This window comes from Ovis canadensis, chromosome 3 (assembly GCF_042477335.2).
Source record: "Ovis canadensis isolate MfBH-ARS-UI-01 breed Bighorn chromosome 3, ARS-UI_OviCan_v2, whole genome shotgun sequence".
Lineage (NCBI taxonomy): Eukaryota > Metazoa > Chordata > Mammalia > Artiodactyla > Bovidae > Ovis > Ovis canadensis.
This window is the reverse complement of record NC_091247.1, coordinates 135,943,608-135,952,575: the sequence shown is the minus strand read 5'-3', so window position 1 is coordinate 135,952,575 and position 8,968 is coordinate 135,943,608.

The following is an 8,968-nucleotide window of genomic DNA, read 5'->3' as shown; positions in this document are numbered from 1 at the left end:
TCCAGCACTCTTGCCTGGAAAATCCCATGGACGGAGGAGCCTGATAGGCTACAGTCCGTGGGGTCGCAAAGAGTCGGACACGACTGAGCGACTTCACTTTCACTTTTCTCTTATCTGAAGTGCTGGCTGTGACCTATACACTGATTTCATAATCTGAAAATGAGTTGTGACATTCAGTTTTAAAAACACTGATCCAAGGTTTTAGGTAAGAACGTATTTCTGAAAGTGTAGGGACAGGGATGAATGGGGCTAGGTATCTGGGGTTTTAGAAAGAATTTTTATTAGTGCTCATTTCTTCTCTGTCTCCCCCCCAGCATGGCGTGGGATCTGCCAGGCCCAGAATCCCACTAAAGGGAGCCTGCGGGGCACTGTCTGGACACATTTTCGGTTGTCACAACTGGTTTGGGAGCTCTACTGGCATCTGTTGGGTAGGGGCCAGAGATGCTGCTGAATGTCCTACAATGCACGCAGGACAGGCCCCACCCCACAACAAAGAAGTTATCTGGTCCAAAATGTCACTAGTGCTGAGCTGAGAAACCCGCAATGAACCTGAAGACAGTTGTGTTTTGCTCTTTTCTTCATTTTGTGGAGAGGACAGAAAGTTAGGTGACAGTCAGATTTGTCCTGTTCTATGCTGGAGTCATTCCAACCTACCTGGTTTTAAGTTAACAGTAACATGTGGAAAGGCTCCGTGTCTGAGGTTACCCGGTACAGCTGTCTTCTTGTTGGCCCAGTGAGAAGTTACTGAGTGATTAATAGCCATGGAGTTTCCTGAAACATCCAGGTGGAAGACACAACTGGCTTCTTCTCTTTTAATATCTGGTCGTATAAACTGAACATAGCAGGGTAACAGGAGGTGCCCCTGGAGACCTGGGCATGAGGTTCAGTCTCATGCAACCTTCTCTTAGTGTAGTTTCTCCAGACCATATGGTGGCTGATGGGCTCCATCTCTTGGGTTTATCCACGGGGAAGAGGACATTAAGTCTGCACAGCTGTGCTGTGATCAGAGGTGCAGGGAGATAGAACTGGGAGAAACTTTCCCCACACAGTCTCCCCTGAAATGCTTGGTAATAAGAGTAGACTTGGGCAGGCATTTTGTTTGAAAAGAGAAAATTTCACTTCCTTTCAAATGCCGTATGGTCCAGGTGAAGAGCCCAGTGTTTTTCTTTTTTTTTTTCTTTTTTTCCCCTTGTTGCATTTTTATTCAGAGAAGGTAATGGCACCCCACTCCAGTACTCTTGCCTGGAAAATCCCATGGGCAGAGGAGCCTGGTAGGCTGCAGTCCATGGGGTCGCTAAGAGTTAGACACGACTGAGCGACTTCACTTTCACTTTTCACTTTCATGCATTGGAGAAGGAACCCACTCCAGTGTTCTTGCCTGGAGAATCCCAGAAACAGGGGAGCCTCGTGGGCTGCCGTCTATGGGGTCGCACAGAGTCAGACACGACTGAAGTGACTTAGCAGCAGCAGCAGGGATGTTTGCTTAGTGTCATCATACCCAACCTCTCCCATTTCTTGGGGCAACCAGCCCAAATATGACATCAGCTGAAAAGGTCAATAAGGGAAGGGGAAATAGGACAGGAGAGTTTATGAGAAATACACCAGAGTACCAAGCCAAAATTTGATTACTACATCAGGGTGACAGTCCAAGCTTCCAACAAGTAGGAAGTTAAAACATAATCTCTAGATAAAGATAAGCAATGAAACCGACCAAATAATAGGTTAACCTGAAAGTCACAGAGAAACTGAAAAAAAGAAAATTCTTGAAATGGGCTATAGGGTTTTGGCAGATAAATGGGAAGGGCAGCCAGGAGTCTAGTCTCAGAATGGTACAGTCAGGCAATGACTAAAGCGTGAGCCAGAACCTTGGCAGCTACTACAGTCAAATATCTCTGAATTGCGCAGAGGTTAAAGAAATGATTATGGCAAGATTTCATGAATGCAGCAATTAAAGCTGAGAACAGATCAACCCAAACCTGGGGAGGAGGGTAAGCAAACTCAACTCTTCCAGAAAATAGGAAGAAGCTGACTGCCAGAATATGTGCAGCAAAACCCCAAAGACTAAACCATAGACACGGCCAACTGTCTAGCAATGATGAGCAGAGGCCATTGGCTAGAATGGTGGCAGTGGGAGGGGGGAAATCATAACCCAGTTCCACTGTTCAAATTACTAGGAGAGGAAATGTCTACTGTGTCATCCATAGAAAGACCAAGAGAAAGTTAACTGTTGTGGAGACTTTACAAGCGGAACTCCTCAAATGGAAATAGAATGTGCTTTAAGAGCTGAGGTATGCCAAAAATGCAGCTTGGCGTGGGTATGCTTTCCCTTGGCTCCCCAGGAGGGTGCTTTCGTCATTGCTTTTCTTTTTTTTAAAGTTGTTTCTGGCTGTGCTGGATCTTCATTGTGACGCCCAGGCTTTCTCTAGCTGCAGTGAGTGGGGGCTCCTCTCTAGTTGCCATGTGTGGGCTTCTCGTTGCAGTGGCTTCTCTTGTCGTGGAGCACAAGCTCGAGAGTGTGGGCTCAGCAGTTGTGGCACGTGGGCTTAGTTGCTTCGTGGCACGTGGGATCTTCCTGGACCAGGGATCGAACCTGTGTCCCCTGCATTGGCAGGTGGAGTCTTAACCACTGGACCACCAGTGAAGTCCTCTCGTCCCTCTTTAGAGCCCAAATTCCCTTTCAGATAAGGTGTTGTGCCATCAGTCTCCAATTATGATCATAGTGTGATTATACAGAAAGGGCTAGAATGTTTAGGGTTTATGAAAACTATGGAGTTGGCTTTATAGTGAAGAAGACTCGGGAGGTTTTACATGATGTACTTGTAGGTGAGACATCTGGAGCTTCAGGATCCATTTTTAGTCTTTCCAGTGCTATGACCTGATACTCTGTGCACCAAGAGGCCGAGAGTTCTCAGGCGGATAAGATTGCCAGGTGAGGCCTGCCCAGCGTAACAGACATTCCCAAACTGGGGCAGAGGCCATGTTTTCATCTTTTTTGAGACCCTCTTCACTCACAATGGCCTCGCTGCTTACTTTGGAGTGACTAAGATGATGTAAGGGGACCACGTTGAGGGGAAAATTATGAGAAGACATCTAAGTGTAGCAAGGAGGCTTAACCTGTAAAAATTGTTTTGAGAGTTTTTACCTTTAACTTGAGATGGTCTACTACAGTGGTCTCATAGTCTACTGTGATATAGTCTCCATGGTCTAAGTCACAAATCACATGTCCTCACAAGTCACATGGAACAATGCCATTAAGGAGTCAACGAAGTCTCCTAAGATCCTCTAGCCAGGCTGCATCCACTCTCTCTCTTGTACCACAAAGGCCAGTAATCCTAAGGGGAGGGTCCTCAGTAACATTAATGAAGACGCCAAACAAAAGATATCAAAGACCCATGGTACCTTTAAGAAATGCAATTGAAAATGAGAGGAAATTGCCCTACATTTTGAAAAAGAAACATCCTCATGAGTTCTGCTGGTTATGGACTCACACTGGTTAGGTTGGAATTCTATTTTCATATTCTTTTACTATGTGAGCCAAGAAAGGGACATAACTCTGAGTCTCAGTCTCCTGTAAAAGAAATATCATATTGCTCCTAAGGCAATAATGAGGGTTAAAAGAATTAAAAGTAAAGCACTTAACACAGAACACTTTGCATTTGAGGCTCATTAAGCTACAGCTGTTATTGCTGTAACTCTAAAAGTACAACATCACATCAGTAAGGATGTGAAGAACAGCCCTCCATTATCCATCTCTTTCAATGAGAAGACAGTTGCTGATTCATCCCACAGGGCCCACTGACTGCTGGGCCCTTAGTGCTTGCTGCATTGAGCAGCAGACACCAGCAATTTAAAGACTGATATACACAGAACATTTTTTCCCAGTCTCCATTTCCTTTGTTTGAGGCTTTAATAATGTCTAGATTCCTAGAATCCTGGCAGGTAAGAAAAATTAGTAAATAGTATTCTGGTTTATAGTTGCATGTAGGACAATAATTTGCTACCTCAAGGGAAATTCTATAATTATGGATCTCTGTATGGAAGCTATTGTTTATGGTCAGCTCTGTGTAGTAACAGTTCTGCAGGATGGTTAAGCCAATGATTTGACTGCTTTCTGACATTAATTAGCTAATTGACTTGTTAATTCATTTATGCATGAACAAAACATTGCTGAGTATTTTCTATGTGCCAGTCATAGCAAGTTCTGTAAAGAAAAACAATGTGAAGGATGGAGAAAGACAGTGATGGGGGCGCAGAGAGGCAGCGATGGAGTGTGCTATTTTAAATAAAGTGTCTTCTGCACGGAGCAGAGATCGAGATAGAGCAGGCAAGGGAGTGAGGCTTAAAAACACCTGGGGAGAAACCTTCAAAACAGAGGGGAAAGTACATGCACAGGCTCTGAAATGAATGTGCTGGGCACATGGGTTTGAGGCACAGCAAATATGTCAGGGTGGCTGATGTGGTGTGAGCGCTGGGAGGATGGGAAGAGATGGGGTGAGTGAGGTAGCGGGGGGACGGTTTAATTCAAAATGACCTGAGAAGTCAGAGATTTCTATGTGGTGGTGACAGGAGCTGATGCATTTTAACTGCATCACTCTGACCACTGTGCTTAGGATAGAAGGGGACATGAGAACAATCGTAAACGAGGGGCAGTTATCATCTAGACAAGAGACAACGGCAGACAGGGGCTGGTAGTGGAAGAGGTGACGGAATATGGTCAAATTCTGGCCACATTTTGAAGGGAGAGAGCCTTTGGGGGTTGCTAATTGATTTGATATGGAGGACGAGAGCGAAAAGTCAAGGACGACTCCGAGGTTTTTCTCTGGGCAACTGCGATGGTTAATTTTATGTGTCAACTTGACTGGGCCACAGGGCACCGGGACATTTGGTCAAACATTATTCTTGGTGTCTGTGAGAGTGAGATTATCATTTGCATTGGTAGACTAAAGCAGATTACCCTCCCTAATGTGAGGGAGCCTCATTCAATCAGTTGAAGGCCTGAATAGAACAAAAAAGGCTGACCCTCCCTCTCTTTTCTTGCTAGGCTGCTGGACCTGGGATAGTGTTTTTGTTCGGCCTTCAGATTCAGACTGAAACACTGGCTCTTCCTGGGTCTGGAGCCTGGTGGCTTTTGGACTAGAACTTCCACCACCAGCCCTTCTGTTCTCAGGATGTTAGACTTACGGGAACTACACACCAGCTCTCCTGGGGCTCCAGTCTTCCAACTACAAGATCTTAGGCATGCAAGTGGAAATGTTGAGTGGACACTTGGATATAGAAGTCTGCGATTTAGGGAAGAGATCAAGGTGGGGATAGAAAGGCAAGTGTTTTTATCATTAGATAAATTTTATGCCTATGGGACTAAATGAGATCACCTAGGGAGTGAATATAGAGAGGAGAGAGAAGAAGTCCAAGGGCTGAGTCCTTTGGCATGTCAGTGTTTAGAGGTCACAAAATTGGAAAACATTTAGCAAAGGAGCCTGAAAGGGCACTTCTCAGCAGAAGGGCTGAGAGCGGTATCCTAGAAGCCAGGAAAGAAAGCGTTTTATGGGGAAGAACATGATCAGCAACGTCAAATGATGCTGATTTATGGAGCTATTGTCCTTGTTTAGTTGCCAAGTCATGTCAGACCCTTTGTGACCCCAAGCACTGTAGCCTGCCAGGCTCCTCTATCCATGGGATTTCCCAGGCAAGAATACTGGAGTGAGTTGCCATTTCTTCCTGACTGAAGGATCGAACCCGCGTCTCCTGCATCGGCAGGCAGGTTCTTTGCCACTGAACCACTGGGGAAGTGGAGGAGTCCCATTAAAATGACAACACAGAGGTCAACGATAACTTTCATAATGACAGGTTCAGTGGAGTGGGTTCAAGAGATAATGTGAGGAGAGGAAGTGGAGATGAATAGAAAAATGCTTTAAGAAGTTTTGAGGCAAAGGAGGTTAGAAAGATAGGGCAATAACCGGAGGAATTTTTGAGGTCAAGGGAAGATATTTTCAAATATAGGAGCTAGTGCAGCATGTTTGTTGATGGGAATGATCCAACAGAGAAGGAAAATCCACGACAATGAAGATGGAGCAGGCAGAACTGCAGGTACGATGCCCTTTTGTAGGTGAGAGGAGATGGCGTCCAGATAGAGCCTGGACAGGCCAGCTATAGTATGAAGAGAAGGCCAACTTGATGGAACAGATGCATGCAGATTAGTGGGCTCCATAGTGAGAGCATGTGAAAGTCTCTTCCTTTTCTCTCTGAAAATCTAGACTTTACCAACCTGGGTTTCTGTCATTTACCAGCTGTGTTACTCTGACCCCATTACTTAACTCCTTGCTTGCGTGCTAAGCCACCTCTGTGTGACCCTATGGACTGTAGCCCAGCAAGCTCCTCTTTCCATGGGATTCTCCAGGCAAGAATACTGGAGTGGGTTTCCATGCCCTCCTCCAAGAGATCTTCCCCACCCAGGGACTGAAGCCAGGTGTCTCATGTCTCCTGACTGGCAGGCGGGTTCTTTGCCACCAGTGTCACCTCGGAAGCACCTCAACCTCAGAGCCCTCATTTGTAAGCTGGAGATTGTGTGGTAGTTGCTCAGTCATGTCTGACTCTTTGTGACCCCATGGTCTAGGGCTCACCAGGCTCCTCTGGTAGCTCAGCCAGTAAAGAATCCACCTGCAATGCAGAAGACTTGGGTTTGATCCCTGGGTTGGGAAGATCCTGTGGAGAAGGGGATGGCAGCCCACTCCAGCATTCTTGCCTGGAGAATCCCATGGACAGAGGAGCCTGGCAGGCTCCATGGGGTCACAAGGAGTTGGACACGACTGAAGGACTAACACTTCACTTTACTTGGCCAATGGAAGGACTCTAGCAGGGAACTGAACGGGGACAGAGAGAAGCCAGGGTGTTTCCCTGCTCCCCCTTTTCAGGAGGTATTGCCAGTAAATGTTGTATCTCTTCCAAGATTCCAGATCCCCCCAGATAGACCCTGAGATCTTAGCCTCTGCCCATGACTGGTTGAGAGTCTTCCTTCCGTTCAGTTGCTCGGTTGTGTCTGACTCTCTGTGACCCCATGGACTGCAGAAAACAAGGCTTCCCTGTCCATCACCAACTCCCAGACCTTGTTCAGACTCACGTTCATTGAGTTGGGATGCCATCCAGCCATCTCATCCTCTGTCGTCCGCTTCTCCTCCTGCCTTCAATCTTTCCCAGCATCAGGGTCTTTTCCAATGAGTCAGTTCTTCACATCAGGTGGCCAAAGTATTGGGGATTCAGCTTCAGCATCAGTCCTTCCAATGAATATTCAGGACTGATTTCCTTTAGGATGGACTGGTTGGATCTCCTTGCAGTCCAAGGGACTCTCAAACGTCTTCTCCAACACCTCAGTTCAAAATTGTTTCCCCATCTATTTGCCATGAAGTGAGGGGACCAGATGCCATAATCTTTGCTTTCTGAATGTTGAGTTTTAAGCCAACTTTTCACTCTCCTCTTTCACTTTCATCAAGAGGCTCCTTAGTTCTTCTTTCCTTTCTGCCATAAAGGTGGTGTCATCTGCATACCTGAGGTTATTGATATTTCTCCCAACAATCTTGATTCCAGCTTGTGCTTTATCCAGCCCAGCGTTTCTCATGATGTACTCTGCATAGAAGTTAAATAAGCAGGGTGACAATATACAGCCTTGACATATTCCTTTCCCAATTTGGAACCAGTCTGTTGTTCCATGTCCAGTTCTGTTTCTTGACCTGCATACAGATTTCTCAGGAGGCAGGTCAGGTGGTCCAATATTCCCATCTCTTGACGAATCTTCCACAATTTGCTGTGATCCACACAGTCAAAGGCTTTGGCATAGTCAACAAAGCAGAAGTAGGTGTTTCTCTGGAAATCTTGCTTTTACGATGATCCAGCAGATGTTGGCAATTTGATCTCTGGTTCCTCTGCCTTTTCTAAATCCAGTTTGAACATCTGGAAATTCATAGTTCATGTACTGTTGAAGCCTGGCTTGGAGAATTTTGAGCATTACTTTACTAGCATGTGAGATGAGTGCAATTGTGCAGTAGTTTGAGCATTCTTTGGCATTGCCTTTCTTTGGGATTAGAATGAAAACTGACCTTTTCCAGTCCTGTGGCCACTGGTGAGTTTTCCAAATTTGTTGGCATATTGAGTGCAGTACTTTCATAGCTCAACTTTTAGGATTTGAAATAGCTCAACTGGAATTCCATCACCTCCACTATCTTTGTTTGTAGTGCTGTTTCCTAAGGCCCACTTGACTTCACATTCCAGGATGTCTGGCTCTAGGTGAGTGATCACACCACCGTGGTTATCTGGGTCATGAAGATCTTTTTTTAACAGTCCTTCTGTGTATTCCATGGACGGAGAAGCCTGGAGAAGTCCACGGGGTCACAAGAGTTGGACACGACTGAGCGACTTCACCTTCTGTGTATTCTTGCCACCTCTTAATATATTCTGCTTCTGTTAGGTCCATACCATTTCTGTCCTTTATTGTGCCCATCTTTGCATGAAATGTTCCCTTGGTATCTCAAATTTTCTTGAAGAAATCTGAAGGGAATGGCAAAACACTTCAGTATTCTTGCCTTGAGAGCCCCATGAACAGCATGAACAGGCAAAAAGATAGGACACTGAAAGATGAACTCCACAGGTCAGTAGGTGCCCAATATGCCATGGGAGATTGGTGGAGAAAGAACTCCAGAAAGAATGAAGGTTGGAGGTTGAAGTGAAACTTAAATTGATTAAGGAAAATGAAGCAATGTGGTCTTTCTTGTACACACAGAGTTTGGGGAGTAAGTTTCAAATCCTTGGAAGAAACTCTCATAAATAGTCAAGTAAGTTTCGTTGCTGTGGCAATCCTTCCCTCATGAGATATTTACTTCTAATCATTAGAATATTAAAGAAAATAATTAAACTATACAAACCTAACCAAGCACTCTTGCAAACTCTGATAATCACACTAACAATAATGAAGAAGAGG